General features: G+C 42.1%; 1 protein-coding gene across 1 annotated transcript in view; it reads right to left on the bottom strand.

Moving 5' to 3' along the window:
- CDH20 (cadherin 20) overlaps positions 1–19298 on the bottom strand; it is a 123799-nt gene that overhangs the window by 90855 nt on the left and 13646 nt on the right. The window lies entirely within an intron of this gene.

The raw sequence follows: 19298 nt of genomic DNA on the forward strand, positions 1-19298 counted from the left end.
TTTCAAGTGACCTGAAAATATCAGGACTGCATGGTACCTCTCCTCACGGTGGGGGGGATCCAAAGTGCTTCTAGAAACTTGGTGACAAATGGTGCGGGGGTCCCTTCTCCGATGCACTTCCCATCCTGGAAGCTCCCTCTGAGCAACGCTGTCCAAAAGTAAAGCTGCAGTGTGCCAAGGCTCAGCCCGTTAGCACCCTGGGCCACCCAAATCAAGGCCAATCCTAAACCCTTTGAACCACCCAGTGATTTATGGAAACCAGAGAGCTTCAGTCCTCATCTACCTACCCTACCTTGGCTCCCACCCAGCTCCTGTCTCCTGGCCCGGTCACTGCACGGCACAGCAAAGCTGGTGTCTCCTCCGTGATGGCATGCACCGAGGAGGCAGCACGGATGACAGTGTAATGCCTGGCTTCCTGGCTGCTCAAGGCGCTGATGCTTTTGCCCTGGCAGATACTGGCCAACTGTCCTGATCTGGCTGGATGAATTTTCAGTGTAGAAAAGCCTGCCCTCAGGAAAAACTGCCCTGCTTCACCAGCACCACTCCTGAAGTGATGCGGCAGGCTGCCTCTCTGCTCCAACTCCCGTCCAGCCACAGGCAGGCTGGAAGCTCATCTCTCGGGGCACCCAATCCGGGGGCAGCGGCAGGGTGAAACATAGAAGGGAGCTTCTGGCAGTCAGAGAGAGGACCTGCCTGCTCCCCGGAAAAGCGCAGTCTGCGTACGGGAGGGACATGACCGAAGGAAGACGGGAGAGGGTGAGCAGCTACTGAGATGGCAGGGTTTGGGGCAAAGGGCAAGGATGCCATGGGGCTGCGGCAGCATGGACTCAGCTTTGCTCACAGGAGTGGGAAGAGCATCCCCTAATGTATCAAGGAATGATTCTAGGTCACCTCTGGGGAATCACAGATTTACTTTATTGTTTTCCCCTACTCTCTTTCCATTTTTCTAAGAAGAAAATTATCTAGAATTTACTAAGCTGCACAAACAGCTAGTTGGCAGCTTTCAGCATATTTGGAAAAACATTTCCTTGGCAGAGCAGCACACAGGTTTGCAACTCTGGGATGATATTGTCATAATACTGCATGGGGCTCAGAGCAGCATCCCAATGGATTAAACACAAAAGAGATACTAGCAAAATTTTTTTTCGCAAGGGACTTATTGCTTTAGAAATACATGTCCCTGGCTGGTGCTGAAGAACATACACCTTAGTATCCCTTGGCTAATTCTGCATGGCCCATATATTCATCCTTTGCTGACTGCAGACAAAACTGCAGTCTGGGTGTTAGGCATGCCTTTATCTTCTGTTCTTGGTTTTGGACTCTAGCCATGGAGGAGCATGCTGAAAGAGACTTGAATTTGAGCTGGAAGAATTCTGGGGTGTGGGTGAAGGAGAGAGCATGTATGAGGGAAACAGGGGCAACAAATGAAACTACAGGAGTTAACTCTTGGTATAAGGTGCAGTTTCATGGATGGGCACGCTTCTTTCTATTGAATGTGTTCCTACAGAAGTGCTGTAAAGTAGAAAGGTATCTACATTTTAATAGTGAAAAAAAGCCAGTTTATACAGTGGGAAGAAATTTTATCTTTAAGGTTTCAGCTGAGAGACCACACACAGTAAATTTCACAGAGCCTTGTTCATGGAAAAAGGAAAAAGAGTCAACTTAAACCCAGATGGAGTTTGAGTGCTGGCTTTAGACTGCTTTTGAGCCTCCAAACCATCATCTCAAGCACTCAGTTAACGTTCACTGCTGAGGAGGAAGGTTCTTGGCAAGCGGTAGTGACAGCCAGCTCTCAGATCACGTCCTTTGCTCTGCATCTATTCACTGTGCTGCAGGTACTGGGGACACATTAAAAAAGGAGCACTTTGAAAGTAAAAGTGGTCACTGACAATTATGTTCCCTAGGGAGCATCAGGCCCTTAACGACATACACCTCACCGGAGGTAGTGCTGGCTTTGTGCGCCTTTCCATGGGAGCTAGGTGAGCTGACCTGCCTTTTTCTTTCCTCTTGCAAGGCTCTCTCAAGACAGGCTGCTGGGAGGCATCATCAGTGCACTGACTCTCCGCTGCCTATTAGAGTGCAGAGTACATCTCATCAGGTTATGCTATGGCACGTGTCTACGAAGACAACATGAGGTGAGATCATGCCACGGAAATTAACAATGCAGAAAGACATTTCCTTGATTCACAGCATGGCATCAACTTATACATCTGAGTAGTGGATTAAGGGCTTCCAGCCGTGAGGTGGGGAGGAAGTAAGAGAACAAGCTGCCAACTGGTAAATATCCACACTAATTTTGCAAATGCAGGTATTTCATGTCTTTCCTAATCTAATCGTGAATGCAAACTGGATTACTGCATCTGACATGGCAAGAATAAAACAGCACCAACAGACTCTTGAAATTAGCAGAGTGAGTTTGCTGGAGGAATTACATTGCTGAAACAAGTCTCTCTCATAATAAAGGATGCTCCTAAAAGCGGGGGCAGGGGGGGAGGAAAGAAGGGGGAAGGGCAGCAAAAAGCAGAAGTAGACAGCCTTTTACCTAAATCAGAGGAGAACTACAAAAATAACTCTAGGTTAGCACTGAAAATAAAATATTTTCCTCTCTGATGCTCAGGCAGTACAGAAATTAGTAAAACCATTTATGCTCACCTGATAGGAGAATTTTCTTCCAAAAACAGACTTTAGGGAATGATGTGGCAAAAAGCAATAGCAATAGTAGCACGTTCACAGGGAATAGCAAAGACTTAGCTGTGGAGATGCCTGGAGGTTCAGGGAAGACATCTGTGAAAGTGAAGAGGGCAAGGAGACAAGCTGTAACCAGACACACCTGCTCTGAAAGGTACTTAAAGGGTTCTGGTCTACTTTTCTGGTGCCTTCAGGCTTGGTTGGTAGTTTAAAGTAGTGCAAAGATCTAGTGAAGAAAAAGCACTCAAAACCAGTTTCATTTCTGGTAACAGGGACTGTACAGAAGTGCAAAGCAGCAGAGAATTGAGCTCTGAAACTTGCTTCTTTTCTGTGTCACTTTTTGGTAATCATTAAAAGAGCCCTTAAAACTGGCAAAGCTGCACTGTTTCCCATCTCCTGTCTGTAGTACAGTTTGAGATGGTCTCAAAACTGGCTGGATCTCATGACCAGAAGAAGGAGAGAATGAAGGGAAAGGAAGAAACTAAATGGGCAGAAATCCTCTTGGGGATAAAGAGGAGGTGGAGAGGTATTTTATGTTCTTTTTTTTTTCCCTACAAAAAGAAGAAAATTTAAAAGAATTAAAAAAAAAAAAGTGTCTTCAAGTGTTTAAAACTCACCCTAAGCCACAGGAGGGTTTCTGGTGGCTTCATGCGTAAAGGGAGACAAAAAAGCAAAAACATGCTAAGAGAATAGTTGCAAAAAGAAAAGCCCTAGCACAGAAAGGGAGCAAAAAGAAAAACAAGCAGGTCAAAGAAAGTTAAAGTAATAACAAAAAAAGAGCTCCATTTACAGGCGTCTTCTGTAGAGAAGCTGGGCTGAAAGCCAAAATGAAAAAGCTGCCACAGCAAGGAGGAGCAGATCCCACAGAGACAAAATGAGAGAGGGGACTGCCCCTGCAGGAGCAGTGAGAAGAACAAACCATTAACATTGCTTTGGAAAAGACAAAAATAAAGTGAAGAATTAAAGGAGCAGAAGTTATTTTTCATAGGCACTGGAGTTAATGGTTCTCATATTCATCCCTGTCCCCTCACCCCACCTCACAGAAGCTTCATCTTTGCTAATAAATGAGCATGGCTGAGATGGAGAGACTGCTTTTAGGGAACTCTATGCCATATTGAGATTTGCTATGAAAAGTTACCTTCTGTCCTCCCCTGTCCCGGGTGGCATGGGACAAATCATTTCAGATCTAGCATTACCTAAGAAGACTATTTATGCAAGAGTGAAGGCACTGCCTAGGAGCCCTTCCACCGGGGAAGATGGGACCAACCCCTTATAGAAGAGAAAAAGAAAACGGAAAGACACAGTGCTCGGTCTGGGGAGCTGAGGGACAGGGAGCAGCAGCAATGGAGGATTTGGGGATGGGAAGCATAGAGGGGTTAAAATGACAAAATGATTACCCCCACCTGCCCCATATCCCCGAGCTGAGAAAAAGCCACAATCAAATAGAAGGAAATGGTAAGGAAATGGTAAAGACCAAGCCTCAAGCCAGAAATGAATAAGCTTACTGCTAGAGAAGAAAAAAGAACTAAGGCAGGAAAAAGTAAAGCATGGTACATAATGAAAGAGAGCCAAGTGGTTATGGAGGCAGGCTAATCTGTGTTCAGCTTAGCTGGTCTTCTGCAATAAAGTTTACCAGGAGGCCCAGCAGGACACTTCAGTGTTAAGAACTCTTTCTAGAATTAAAAAGCAAAGGTGTTTTGAGGGGAAGGCCAAAAAGTTAATGCAGGCTGTCTCACTACACCCAGAGGCTGTTCTGGCCATCTCCCATGTTATCCCTGATAAAGGATCTACCTTTGTTGCATCTGTCTCCGCCTCCCTGCACCAGAGCGCAACAGCACTGAGCTGGAATAGGTATTCTCGTGTTCCAGAATCAGGAGAGCTAATTTGCCTCCACTGAAAACATTACTACTTACTTCTAGTTCTCTCTCCACTGGCAATTGCCTAAGTAACTGCATTTTCAGCTTGGCTGCAGCAAGCCTCTAGGTAGAAGCTTCCCATCCTAATACGTCATTGGCATTAATAATGTCCCTGTCTACTACTGTGATGGGGAAAGATTATACTTTTTGGCATTTTTTCCTCAGAAATAAAGCCTTAAACCACTTCATTTCAGTCACACAGTTTATTTTTAAATCTCTCTCCTCTGATCCCTTCTATCAAATTGGTACCTTTTTTGGGGGGGATGCATGGGAAGCGGGGGTTGTCATTTTGGCCCCTCATTTTCCTACCAAGAGAGGTCTGACTTAACTAGTGAGAGGACTAAAAGAACAAAGTACAGGGATGTAAAACAATCACAACATGAGTGTAAAATAACCTGACTTTTGTTCATTTTAATGAGAACAAAAGTTGCCCCTAAGCTTTCAAAGTATTGCATAGGCTCAAGACACAAATCTCCCCTAAGTTTCATAGACATTAATGGAGCTGCGACTTTGCCCTGCTTAGGAGTTGAAGATGCAAGAGGCAGGAGGATGCTTGAACAGTAACGGAGCTTTAATTCCTGTATATCAAATGCTATTTTTGTTGGTGTTCAAACAATCACAGAAGGCAGCCTTACTTAAATCCTAGGAACATACAAGAGCAACAACAAAATGGGTTTGCCTACCTGTGCAGAAAATACTTCTTAGTCCATACCTGCTGTCCCAGAATTGGCCTAAAGAATTGCTGAATGCCCTCCAGAAAAAATCTTCCCAAATGGTGCCATGATGAGGCATCAAGCAAATGTGCATCACCCTCCCACTCACAGAGAATAAGCCACGCCTCTCCCTTCATCTCATTCCTTCTGGATTGATGAGTAGCCAGACTTGGCCAGAATCAGAAAGTTGACAAGTAGACCTCGGGGTCTGTCCTATGGGCTGATGTTTTGATTTACTCTACAGAAGATGGTCATACTTTCCTACACAGTTCTGCCAGTATGCTTCATCCTCACGGTGAGTGAGAAGCTAGTTCAGCCAGCTGAATTCAGTTCACTCTCCACTAATGAGAAAACTAATCACACAACGGCTTCCACAGCTTCCTGACCTTTGCATAGTCTGTGTTTGAACCCCTGGTCATAAGGTGAAAGTCTTTATGTCCTATGTTAGCAATCTCTAAAATAATTTAATTGCTCATATAGATGAACTGAATACTCAGTTTTTTCTTATGGGGGGAAAAAATAAAGAAAGGCAAGGCAAGGCAAGGCAAGGCAAAGCAAGGACTTCAATCCAAAGTAACCAAGCTAATGTTTGCTGGTTGGAGTCTGCACTCCGAAAATGTGCACGGTGCAATAAGATGATTTCGTGCTGTCATCTTAATATGAATTTACAATACTGTTTCAGAAAAGTCCTGAGCTCAGGGCTTAGTACCCATCTCTGTAACAGAACTCCGTAGCTCTGCATCCATCTCTGGCTGAATCCAGCTCTTTGGTTGAGAGTCCATTCGTAAAGAAGAGGAAGGAGAAGGAAAATCACGTGTCTTTCCAGCTGGCTGCTTCTCTCCATTTGCATTGGGTTTGTAACACTGGCATTTTACAAAGCAGCATTGCCTGATGATACCAGATGGAAACATCATGATGGGAGGATGTATTTCATGTTGGGGTTGCCTAATAGTGTTGGCTGTAATCCAGACACAAGCACTGTCCAGCTAACTTGCTCATCCTTAATTAAAGGTCAAGGCCTTACATGGGTCTGCCCTCATGGGCATGTGCGTCGCATATTCACCCAGGGAAGACAGTCAGCTCACACAACAGTCCTTGAAGAAGCACTGGTGCAGAAGAAGCTCCTCTGATAAAACTTAAAGGAGACTAAGAAAGACACATCTGATTGATTAGACAGAGCAAGTTAATAGAACTGATTTAAAACATTCATAATTGTATTATTTCTGGCTAATTATTTTTTCCAGTAGGAAAGAGAAAAAACAAAAAGTCAACCAGCCAGAACTAATGAAGAAATATTTTATGGTAACTGTTTGCATTAATAATAATACGGAGTGTTATGATTAATCAGAAGGGTATGAACACAGCGACTTAATTGTAGGTTGCTGATTACAGATTTTAAGACTCAGACTAATGCTGTAAGAGGACACAGAGCCAAATCTAAACAGGAAGTAGCATTACTGATTACTCTGAAGTTTTCATCAGTGTAACTCAGATCCAAATCTTATCCATGATCTTCTTTTTCTACTTAGTTTTCCCTGTTTGGACAGCTAATTAGATTAACTGAATACACTATTTTTTGGCTTAAGTGTATAAATAGACATGCTTTGTTCACAAGCTCATTGTGAGCCCAGCCCCACTGAAGTGAATAAGCATTCGGTCATTGACTCCAAGAAGTTAATGACTCAGCCCTATATTTTCTGGAGAGAAAACTTGGCTGTTTATTTGAGGGGCAAGGCAAGTTCATAAAAAGAAGAAAAATGATGGTTACTAAAAGGGACAGGCTAAGGTGAGCAGTCTGAAAAATCTTCTGTCATTTTTGGATTATGGGCATTATGTGGGTTGCAGCATTTCTAGGACACAGAAACAATTGCTATTTAAACAAACAGTAAATCCAAGTCAGGGACTTTGGGTTTCATCTCCAGGCCAATCAATTAATTACCAGGGGGTTAGAAAGAATTTCTTCTTCTCCTCCCACACCTCCTCCACAGGATTTCATACTTGAACAAGCCCATTGGAGAGGTTTTGTTTTTCTGTTTACTATTTTGCCAGTTTTTGGAGGAGGTACTAGAGACAAGATGGTTGCTCAGCTTTCAACAATACACATATATTCTTTCATTACAAAAACTTTTCCAGCAGCACTAATGCATAACACAATGCTAATCAACACAGATTTTAATTACAGGTAAGCATTAATTATATTGTTATCCAATAGTCATCAATAAATTGTTAAATAATAGTGTATTATCTTGTTAACTGCATAACAAATCTACTAAATAGCTATAACGAAATGCACAGTTCAATGCACTTTCATTACGATGCAGATGACTTTGTACTTGAGATGATCATCTGCTTCAGGAGTTGATTACAGCAGGTACTTAGGGACTTTCTAAAAGTTAAACCAGTACTTAACTACTGTCCTGCAGTGGGATGGACTTCAGTGCCATTAAATTCACCAAGCCAGAAACGTGCATCTTTTCTTAAGCATGTCCTTAACCGAACAGAGAGAGTGCCAGAGGATGGGTTGCTAGTGAAGAACAGAGCCAGACTTCTTTCTCAGTTTTATTGCATATGAAAGACTTGCACCACATTCATTTTTAAACTGGCCAGTCCCATATTCATTTAATTCTACCTGCTTTTTGAAAGAAGAGGAATATTCACCTGCAATTTAGGCAGGGTTTATCCTGCCTTACTAATGTATCTCTGCTCTCTCATCCTTCTGGGAATATAAGCCCTTTCAGTGATCGCACCATTTAAAGCATTGTCTCATAAAGAAACAATACAATTTTATCATCTCTGTGTCTGTCTGCAGAGCCACTGAATGAATGCTGAAGGACAGTGCTGACTGGGGACCTCAACAGTTCTGGATAAATACATGTTACATGAGCAGAATGGCTCTCCAGCGCATGGGGAGCAGGGTCTGAGCAGACACTGCCCATGTGAGGCAGAGCCTCTGTGCAGAAGCAGTCCAGTACATCAGATTTGCAGCCCATGTCTGACTTCTCTGCAGGTGAACAGCAGACAACTTCTGTACACATAGCAGTCTGGGGTGCTGAGCATCTGTAAAAACAGCCTGCTGCCACAAAAATATGGAAAAAACCATCTCCCTGAAAGGCCTTCCATGAGAAATCTGGAATTGGATCATCTACACAGGACTATATAATATAGGGTCATCTATGTCATAAAGCACAATCCTAGCATTGACTAGTGGGGCTCCAGGGCCCTTTCAAAGTTGGGACCCTGGAAGCCTGTGCACCCATAGCCCATTCCTTAGGACACATCTGTCTGTCCAGGCTGCCCATAATGAGTTTGAAACCTGTTGGCTTATTTCAGTTATTTTTAGCAGAGAGCTGATAGTACCAGAAAAAATTAAAGTCCCACACATATTATAAAAAATAGTGACTAAGAAAAGAGAGATCCAAAGGAATGTCCCACTGAAAGAAAACCTATAGCAAGGTCTCCCTGGCTATCTGTGTTTTTGCACTTGGGCTTTTGGCCCACACCAGGCAGCCGGTGGACACAACCAGCTGACTAGCATGTGGTTAGTTTGGATCTTCTCACTGAGCACATCCCTGGGGACCTTGAAAAATTCTGGAGTGTTGTGTGGAAGCTTATGGGGCACAGGGGTGATAAACAAGAGATGTTGTGGGGGTAGCTGAGATCACAGAAGCCAGAATAGAGACAACTGGGCTACTGCAGAAGAGGGACAGGCAGGTATGGGTGTAGAAAAAAAATCTATAGGACTTGAGACTTTCTTAACTGCATGGCTCCTGGAGTAACTTGTTTCTAAGTTTTGGTACTGGTCATTTCTCTGCCTACTTCTCACTTGGAAATTATATGAAATAAATTCCAGATAAGCTATCACATCTCATCATAGGATAGCTCTTAGCATCTAAGAGACAGGAATTTATTTTACCTGTACAGTTCCTAATGATTTCATTCAGTATTCGTGTGAGCCTGATCTCTTCTGCCTAAAATATTCCATGGTAATTTGTCACCATTATCTATTGCTTTACTAATGCTACTTAGGTAAATTATTATAATCTCAATAAAATGTTTAAGTTTTTCCTTTACAACTTTGTTCAGAGTAGTCTAACCAGAAATAGATTAATAAAACATCTGTCTTTCAATATAGTTCAAAGTACCCTAGAAAGATATATTCATGTCCATGAATTCTGCAGTAACAAGCAGAATTTTAAGAGGCTGCTTTTAGCAATCAGGACAACTAGCCATATCTTCTATTTTTCTCTAAAATTTATCTATAATATAGCCCCAAAATCAAACATTTGGACTCACTGAACATATTTCACTAAGCAAAGATACCAACACTCGAGTCATATTGGAAACAAGAATCTAATTTTGCCTTAAAGATCCTGAAGTGTTCTGTTTACCTCTATAACTTTCCATTTTCTGTGTCTGCACCGCTCCTGATTATTTCTCCTGCTAGCCTTGGGCCTCACGTGTTCTTTTTCCCTCAGCTGTCTCCACAGTCCGCACATGAAATCCCTTCCTTTAGACGATCCTCTAGTTCACAGTCAAATAACTCCTGAAGGCTCACTTCTTTTTGTTCACTGGCATCTAATAACACTGAGGTTAATGGGCAAGTAGGAATATTCTATTTATTCTCAGCTGCCTATCTTCAAGAAAAACCCATTATGTTATCAAGAAGTACATTACCAATATTACAATACCATTACCATGACCTATTGCTGCCTTAACTGTTCTGTTTCCCATATTCCTTGTCCAAAGATAATATCCACTTAGGCTCTAAGCTTGTAAGAATATCAGCCTTGCTTTTTTTGTTTGTCCCTTCAGCACCGACAGCATTCTGAATGCTAGCTGAATTTAATAACAGTAATGCAGCACTGCAATGAATAACTAAGTGAAGCTAGACGAATAAGAATGTGCCTTCTACTGAAATTCAAAAGCAGTGTTACTTAAATACTATTTTAAATACTACTACTACTATTTGTTAAACACACTTCCTATGTCTTTATTAAAAACAAAATAATATAATGCACAGTAATGCCAATTTAAACAAAATTTAATGTCAGTCATGTAAAAAAAAGTCTGGGGAGAAAAAAGACATACTACATTCTGTCTACTCTATACTTGGGATATTGAGAATAGGGGAAAAAAAAAAAGAATGTACCATGCCTTCCTCCAGTGACACATTATGGAACCTAAAAAAAGGATCTCTGAAAATTTTGCTGGTCAGGTCAAATATGAGGAGAAAAAGGAAGCTCACAATTTTTTGCACAAGCTGTCTACAAGGACCTTCAGCTGGCAGCTCTCTACTACAGGTGCTGGGTCTTCCTACATATTTCTGCAGTTTATCATCATAGGGCCCAGTATGCTTTGGGGGATATTCAGTGCTTAATACAAATATTAAATAATAATAGTATTGTAGGATCTAAGGCAGCTCATTTTCCTCCAGGATCTGATGACACTGTCTACCCTTTCCTTTAGATATTGGATGGGCCTAATATTTCAAAGGAATTCAGTGCTAAAATACCCATAAAGCTCAATGGAGTTAGATTCAGGCCTGATGCTTAAAATGGGTTTGATAATTTTCAATCCTACCTTTATTAGCAAATATTTTATGTTCAAGGACTGGCAGCAACAGTGACTGAACTCTCTGTACTTCCTCTGTAACAGCCTTTCCTCATAACCTTTTCATGACATTCTGAATCCAGAGCATGGAAGAGGCAAAGGGCACTGAGAAGGAGAAGCACGATTGCTACAGGCTTCCACTTCTATCCTTTTAAGGAAAATATTGCCCATTGGTCTGAATTGCAATAGGTTAGCTGTGCTGGTAAAATGTACAAAATAGGGTATCTATCTACAGAATCACAGAATCACAGAATGGTTGAGGTTGGAAGGGACCTCTGGAGATTATCTAGCCCAACACCCCCGATCAAGCAGGGTCACCTAGAGCACGTTGCACAGAATCATATCCAGGCGGGTTTTGAATATCTCCAGAGAAGGAGACTCCACAACCTCTCTGGGCAACCTGGTCCAGTGCTCTGTCACCTGCACAGTAAAGAACTTTTTCCTCATATTCAGACGGAGCTTCCTGTGTTTCAGTTTGTGCCCATGCCTCATGTCCTGTTGCTGGGCACCACTGAGAAGAGTCTGGCTCCATCCTCTTTACATCCTCCCTTCAGATATTTGTACACATTGATAAGATCCCCTCTCAGCCTTCTCTTCTCCAGGCTAAACAGGCCCAGCTCTCTCAGCCTTTCCTCATAAGAGAGATGCTCCAGTCCCTTAACCATCTTTGTAGCCCTTCGCTGGACTTGCTCCAGTACTGCCACATCCCTCTGGTACTGAGGAGCCCAGAAGTGGACACAGTACTCCAGATGTGGTCTCACCAGGGCTGAGTAGAGGGGGAGAATCACCTCCCTCGACCTGCTGGCAACACTCTTCCTGATGCACCCCAGGAGACCATTGGCCTTCTTGGCCACAAGGGCACATTGCTGCCTCATGCTTAACTTGATGTCCACCAGCACTCCCAGGTCCTTCTCAGCAGAGCTGCTTTCTGGCAGGTCAACCCCCAGCCTGTACTGGTGTATGGGGTTGTTCTTCTCTAGGTGCAGAACCCTGCACTTGCCTTTGTTGAACTTCATGAAGTTCCTCCCCGCCCACCTCTCCAGCCTGTCCAGGTCTCTCTGAATGGCAGCACAGCCTTCTGGTGTTGCAACCGCTCCTCCCAGTTTTGTATCGTCGGCAAACTTGCTGAGGGTGCACTCTGTCCCTTCACCCAGGTCGCTGATGAAGAAGTTGAACAAGACTGGACCCTGTACTGACCCATGGGGAACACTGCTAGCTACAGGCCTCCAACTAGACTCTGCACCGCTGATCACAACTCTCTGAGCTCTGCCATTCAGCCAGTTCTCAGTCCACTTCCCTGTCCACTCATCCAGCCCACACTTCCTGAGCTTGTCTATGAGGATGTTATGGGAGACAGTGTCAAAAGCCTTGCTGAAGTCAAGATAGACAACATCCACTGCTCTCCCCTCATCTACCCAGCCAGTCCTTCCATCAGAGAAGGCTATCAGATTGGTTAAGCATGATTTCCCCTTGATGAAGCCATGCTGACTACTCCTGATCACCTTCTTTTCTTCCACATGTGTGGAGATGGCCTCCAGGATGAGCTGTTCCATCACCTTTCCAGGGATGGAGGTGAGGCTGACTGGCCTGTAGTTTCCCGGGTCCTCCTTCTTGCCCTTTTTGAGGACTGGGGTGACACTGGCTTTCTTCCAGTCCTTAGACACCTCTCCTGTTCTCCATGACCTTTCAAAGATGATGGAGAGTGGCCTAGCAATAACATCCGCCAGCTCCCTCAGCACTTGTGGGTGCATCCCATTGGGGTCCATGGACTTGTGGATATCAGGTTTGCCTAAATGATATCTTCACCCAATCCTCCTCCACCAAGGGAAAGTCTTCCTTTCTCCACATTTCCTCTCTTGTCTCCAGGATTTAGGATTCCTGAGGGCTGGCCTTAGCAGTAAAGGCCTACCTATCTATCTCATTTAGGCAGACTAGAAAATGTCTAGAAAGGTCTTTTTTTTTTTACTTGCAATCTACCAATCATTTCTGTGAAATAATTGGTTTTACTAGCATCCAGTGGGATGGACTCCCATAACTCGTGAAGAAATATACCTGAATACTTGAAGCAATGCTGAATAAAATTTTAGAGACCTTTTTTCATAAGTGAAATCAACAATCCATGCTAGGCTATTATTAGAAGTGCAAGATGGAACTTCTATCCTGGATAACGTATATTTTGAACACTCTAGATTCAAAGTCTGCAACTTGTCTTTGAGTGGAAAAAGGACCACATCACTTTAAAGACCCCTAGCTTCTCTGTTTTCCTAATTTTTATGTTTTGCAGCTCTGCCTTATTTTCCCATCCTAACCTTGACACATCTATACTGGCTCCCCACAGAGGGATCTCAGTGTTATTGCATGAACTCGTCAGAAGAGTGCAGTGTACAGTAAGAGAGTGTAGTACTGGTGTCATGCAACAAGTCTTGTGAGAGGAATTAATATCCTTTATTAGATCAGCTAATAGAGTTGAATGAAAGTGATGGGTCCAAACTCTTACTCCACTATATCATCTGGTCCAACAACAGTTATTACCTTTTCTTACAATCCTTGCTTTCCTAGTAGAGATACAGTAAGCATCTTCCACGCGGAGGCTGGACTAGTTATCCTCTGTAATGCCCAGTGTACAGATTGCTTTGAATGCTTGATGCTATGACACCTCATAGAATTACCTCTATCTTAAGAACTCTGCAGAAGTTTTATAGTAGGGTACATTTTATGGATGCTAGTAAAAACAAACCCTACTTCTTCTGATGCAAGATGTGAATTGGGTCAGAACTTCTCATACTGTATTTAGGTACTTGCGTGCTGATCTAGCTCTAAATTAATGTACTTACACTCTATAATTTTGCAAGCAAGAAGTGTAATAGAATTTAACATACTAATGCATAACACTTTTCATCCTATACACTGTAGCCAGACAGACTTTTACAATTAGTGTTACTTCTTTTTTTTTAGTGAAGTAATACGTATATAGTCATTAATAACTGCAATGTAATACACAGGATTCCCATAGTTTCCTTGTTCCTTTTTCTTCTGCATTAAGAAAAAAGCAAAGAAAAAATATCAGCGTCACTAGAAGATGCATGCATAGCTAAGAATGAATACAGACTGTGTGCTCAGAAAAAGTATTAAAGCATTAGAGCAGCCATTAGTAATTCCACACTATGTAATTTAGAACAACTCACTGGCAGAAAGAAAGATAACCAAGATAAAAGTAAAATTAAACAAACAAACAAGCAAAAAATTATAAGAAATTATAAAATTTCCTCATACAAGCTAACTGAAATATTTGTAGCAACAATATCGGGATGTTTCAGGGAGTCACAAAACAGCCTGACTGAATGATAACCAAATTAATTATCTACATTAACTGAATAGTAGAGAGCCCAGGCTGAAATTTAATAAAGCACGCTGTGTGAAGATGCTTAAAGATAAATCATAGCTTGTGACTCTGCAAGCATCATTTATTTTAAAACAATGCATTTCTTCTGCAAATTGTATTTGTTAAAGCTATGAAAAAGTTTCCAGCATTTTCAAAGGTGATACATTTCTGTTGTGGTGGTTCATATAGGTTAAGATCTGTTTATCCTTTTAGCCATGGTTTTAGTCTCATTTCTCCATCCACAGAAATTTGTTGTCAGCAGGACAATGTGTTTGGCATGGATTTGGTGCAGGGAGAAACCTGGGTCCAGCTGTTTGCCAGAGCTTGTTCCTGCCTTTCCCTGTCTTTCTGCTTCACCTCATGGGCCCATGGTTCATGGGCCCCAGTTGTTCACTCAATAGCTATGCCAGTGTCCCTGATACATGACCCTCTGCACATACAGATACTCCTCATTTTTATTTTCATGCTTTCTTCCCTACCCCAAGGTGTCCAGAACATGGCCAGCATAATCTCAGCTGCATATGGGGCTTCCTTGGGAACCTGTGGCTGGAGGAGACGTGGCTCCTGGGTTGTGCCTCCCTCAGAGACACCCAGCTTCTGTTGCAAGTATTAGGCAAGTGGCAAAACCCCATAATAAACTTGGTCCTACAAGCCCTTTAGGCACCTTGGCAAAGGGAGGGAACTCAAAGCACATGGGAAATTAAGGCTGAGCAGGACCTCAACACAACTCTCTCCTCTCCCAACTTGTGAGACCTGGGGCAGCGGGATCATGTGATAGGAAAGTGGGAGGTTGCTGGGTGTGAGAAAGCAACTTCCCAACGGTTATTTAAGATGGGGTTGTTGGAGTGCAGAATACTATTTGCCAAGCACAGCCTCGCAGCTGGGGGGTCGCGCAGTGGTCACAGCCGGTGGGCTGGACCGCGGCCCCCCAGCTGCGTTGGGTGTGTGGGCCGACGTGACGGAGCGCTGCGGCCGGTGGCTCACCAGTGGGGAAGGGCAGCCTGGGGGCAACAGGGCAGCCTCACCCTGCTGTGGGAGATCAACAGGGCTGTGCTGATGCCGAGGGCAGTCATACAGCTCGTGGCGATGCCAGGACAGGAACTGCGCTCCTGTAGCACACATGCATGCACACTTGACTGAAGTGGGCACCGAGGACCCACAAGGTTAATTATAATGCCACCTGTAGGAGGTACTTCTCCTCAAATATTAACCTTCTGGTTTTTCCATATGCTCCCATATGGTCCAATTTTTCTTCATAAGCAGAGCTGCACTTGAGCTAAGAAATGACAGCTAAGCTTTACTTTTGTGCCTGTAATGTCAAAACCAGAAGTTACCTGACTTTGATAAATTCAGGGTTTTTTTATAATCTTAATTTAAATATATTTCACCTTTTCCTCCCCTAATGTAACTTCTTAGGAATAATTTGCATTGACAAGATAAATGCAATTTGATAGGATTTGTCACGAAATATTTTCATCTATGCCTGGTAGGAGTTCAGTGAGAAGACTCAGATTGCCTTATCTCAGTGCTCTTTCTGCAGCCTTCTCATTCTGCATCCCTGTTGCAGTCCAAATATGCCCAGATCTACATAGGTAGAAAATTTTATAGAATCCAGATAGAATATCTATTAATCTTCGGAGAAGCAGAAGAACCACCTGGATTGTGATGTAATGCAAAATATATTATTAATCATTCAAATAATAGGTGAAATAAGGAATAAGCACACATGATCATATTCAATTCCCATTAATTCTTATCAAGAATAAAATAATCAGACAATAAAAATGCTTAAACTTTCACGGGTTTCTCTATATGGTGTCTGAAAACAGACTTTATTAGCAGAGTGACTAAAGCCTTACCAACAGTAGAAATGTGCAAATGGTTGTGAGAGGGATGCCTGAAACAATTCATATTAAGAGGAGCTTTGAACAATAAAGCGCCTCTGTTTTCCAGTGAATTGCACATATGCACACAAACGCTCATCCATAATGTGAATTTAGAATAATCCTGATGGGAGTGAGGGAAGGGGAGGGACAGGACAAATGGAAATAATGAGACAGACTTTGACCCTTTGTGTTAGAAAACAAAGCTTTCTAGTTAGACTCGGAGATACCAGCTCCCACTTGACATGGTTTCAAGAAACATACGCACATTCTGGCTTTAGCCTGTCCCTAAAGGACACAAAGACCAAGCACAGCTTGCTTACAAGTCACCCAAGCACAACATGATGGTTTTAAGTGGAAACAATGAATAGAATGGATGTAATTAAAAATCCAAACCAATTTGGGCAAAATTGCTACAGCTTCACTTTACAAAGTCAGGGAAGGACAGGAACGGAGGATCTGAAACACAGTTATTTGGCATCGGGTCACTATAAAGATGAATTAGGGTTAATTTTCTACTTGAGTGTAGGTCAGGCACTGTGCTGTGGCAGAATGCTCATTTTACTGAATATGTTTTGGCCTACTTACAACTTTAGAAAATAAATATTACAATGTTAAATTAAATATGCTCTGTGACAAGGACTTGCAAGAGTGGGAGAATGTGATTTATATGCAATTGGCTCATATATACCATCTAATATGATATGCACATTGTAACGAAAGCTCAAGGGTCTGATCTGCAGTGCAGAAATGCTTTACAATCCTCTTTCACGTTGCATGTTGTTTTTTTCCTTCCTCTTCTTCTTCTTCATCTTTTTTTTTAATGACTACATGAGTTAATTAGTGATTATGTACTCTGTCTCTTTGCCTGGCCTAGCTTATCCCTACTGCAATAAATTTCTTTTCTTTCCTGCTCCCAAGGATCATTACAACATTAGTCAGCACTGTCAACAAAACTAATTGAAAGCCACCTGCTTTTAGGATCACCCTAATGAAAAACAGCAAAGTTAAGAAACAAAATTCAATCAACTTTCTAATGGTCTGTAATTTCCTATTAATTCACACAAATGCAGAGGTAGAAAAACAACCTAAATCCTTTTTTTTCACTGCTGGCCTTATCCTCCACTCCTCCTTACAGCTGTATAATTAGAAATAATTATTTTTGTAACCTAAATCTCTCATCACTCCTTAAAGTGGACCTAATAGTACTAATTTTTGTCTTTTCAACTGGAGCTGTGTAAAAAAGAAAAGCACCTGCAAATAGCCTTCCTACTATAAGCATCTGTTCTCTTTGCTAAATATTTGGGCCCTTTTTAATCAGGTAGGCCCAGATTCAGCAGAACTTTTAAAGATGTCTAAGTCCACTTAAGCACTTCCACGAATGATCTAAATCCCATTGTCTTTGATGAAATTCAAGCACTGCAAAAAACTTGGACAAAAGCTGAATGTACTGGATTGAGTAGGTATATGTTTCCAAAAGGGGGCCTTGCACCCCAAATCTACAAAGCTCTTCAGCACGTGCTGAGCCTCAAGCAGATGCTTAAGTGCCATTAAAGTCAATAGGAAATAAGCACATGCTTCAAGATAAGTACTTTGTTACCATTGCACAGGAGCACACAATTTAGTCAAGTGAGCACGAGTAAAGGAAACATTCTTGAGCTAACTTGATGGCTAAATTGTTTCCCGTAAATAGTTTCCCACCTCCCCCTTAATGGTGGAGAAATAAGCCTGAAAAAGGATAAGGGTGACTGTTTTATTTCCGTTAGGCCAGCTGAAGAAAAATACTGAGAAAAAGAAAAGGAAAGAAAAAAAGGCAAAACACAGGACAGATAGTACTAATGACTTACAGTACAGGGCTGTGTTACAGTAGGGCTTAGATGTCCCAGTAAGGCCAGATGCTGTGCAAACATGTCAGCAAGCCTGTTCTGTAAAGGAGCACTGACAGTAAACGTGACATGTGGAAATCCCTTTGAAGTCACTCAGAATCCAAACATGCAAACAGTTTGTATGATTAGGCCATAAAATTTAAGCTATATCATTATTTGCTATCAAGCATGCTGAAGCACAAGACAAGGTCTTTCATATTACGGCCACTGAAGATATAAACAGCTGGGAAAGAAAAAATGGGGTTGCAGATAATATACTGGCTATATTTAATGGATCACTGTTTACTTCCTGGGACTGTAAACATATCATTATTTTTCCTACTTCAGAAGAATAAAAACATCTGAATGAAATAAATGAAATAAATGAAACAATGCAGGTGATATGCAGTATGAGATAAATTCTACCTTTGTGCAAATGTACGCATCTCTCACTGATTGTAGTAATGAGATATGCAAAGAGAGGTCAGAGGAAAATAATCTGATCCTCTGAAATACTTGCTGGATATAGTGTTTGTGCACGCACGAAAGAGTGAGGAATATTACTGAAGAGCCTTCCTGAAGAGGGCAAATTCCCACTGCTTCAGAAAGCAGACTGACACCTGCAGAAAATCTGAGGATCTAGAAACAAGGTGAGCTCCCTAGTTTGTGCACCCGCAGTCTCAATGATGTAATCATTAGCACAACACACAGAAATAGCTTAAAAATGAAGGAGTACAGAAGAACGAAAGGAAGGCAAAAATATCAGTCAGGAATAATTATCACAGTGTATAAAACTTTCCGCTCCTTTATTATCATAAATTGCAAAGTTTTATTGATGCATATTTTATCACAGCACTCTTGCCATATGTGATCTGAAGATTCAGAGCCTGTCCCCAGGGACAACGGTACTGATATAGATAATCAAGAATTCCTTTTATGCTTCTCTCAACACCACCACAGCTCCAATTGAAATTAACATCTTTTACAATGAAACACCAGTTTGCTGCCACAACTAGGCATGACAGCTGGAAAGAAAGGCCTGCTCATCCTGTTATTCCTTCAAGTCTCCGTTTCATTATGGCCTGTGACAATGTAAAGTATGTACAAAGCAATGGTCACTGCATACCAGAAAAATGAATCTGCTTGCAACCTGCCTCATGAAGAAACAGGGGAGAAAGTGTTCAAAACAAATACAGGGATGAAAAGCAAGGATCAGAGAGCAATGAAAAAGCAATGAAAAG

Source organism: Apteryx mantelli, chromosome 2 (assembly GCF_036417845.1).
Source record: "Apteryx mantelli isolate bAptMan1 chromosome 2, bAptMan1.hap1, whole genome shotgun sequence".
Lineage (NCBI taxonomy): Eukaryota > Metazoa > Chordata > Aves > Apterygiformes > Apterygidae > Apteryx > Apteryx mantelli.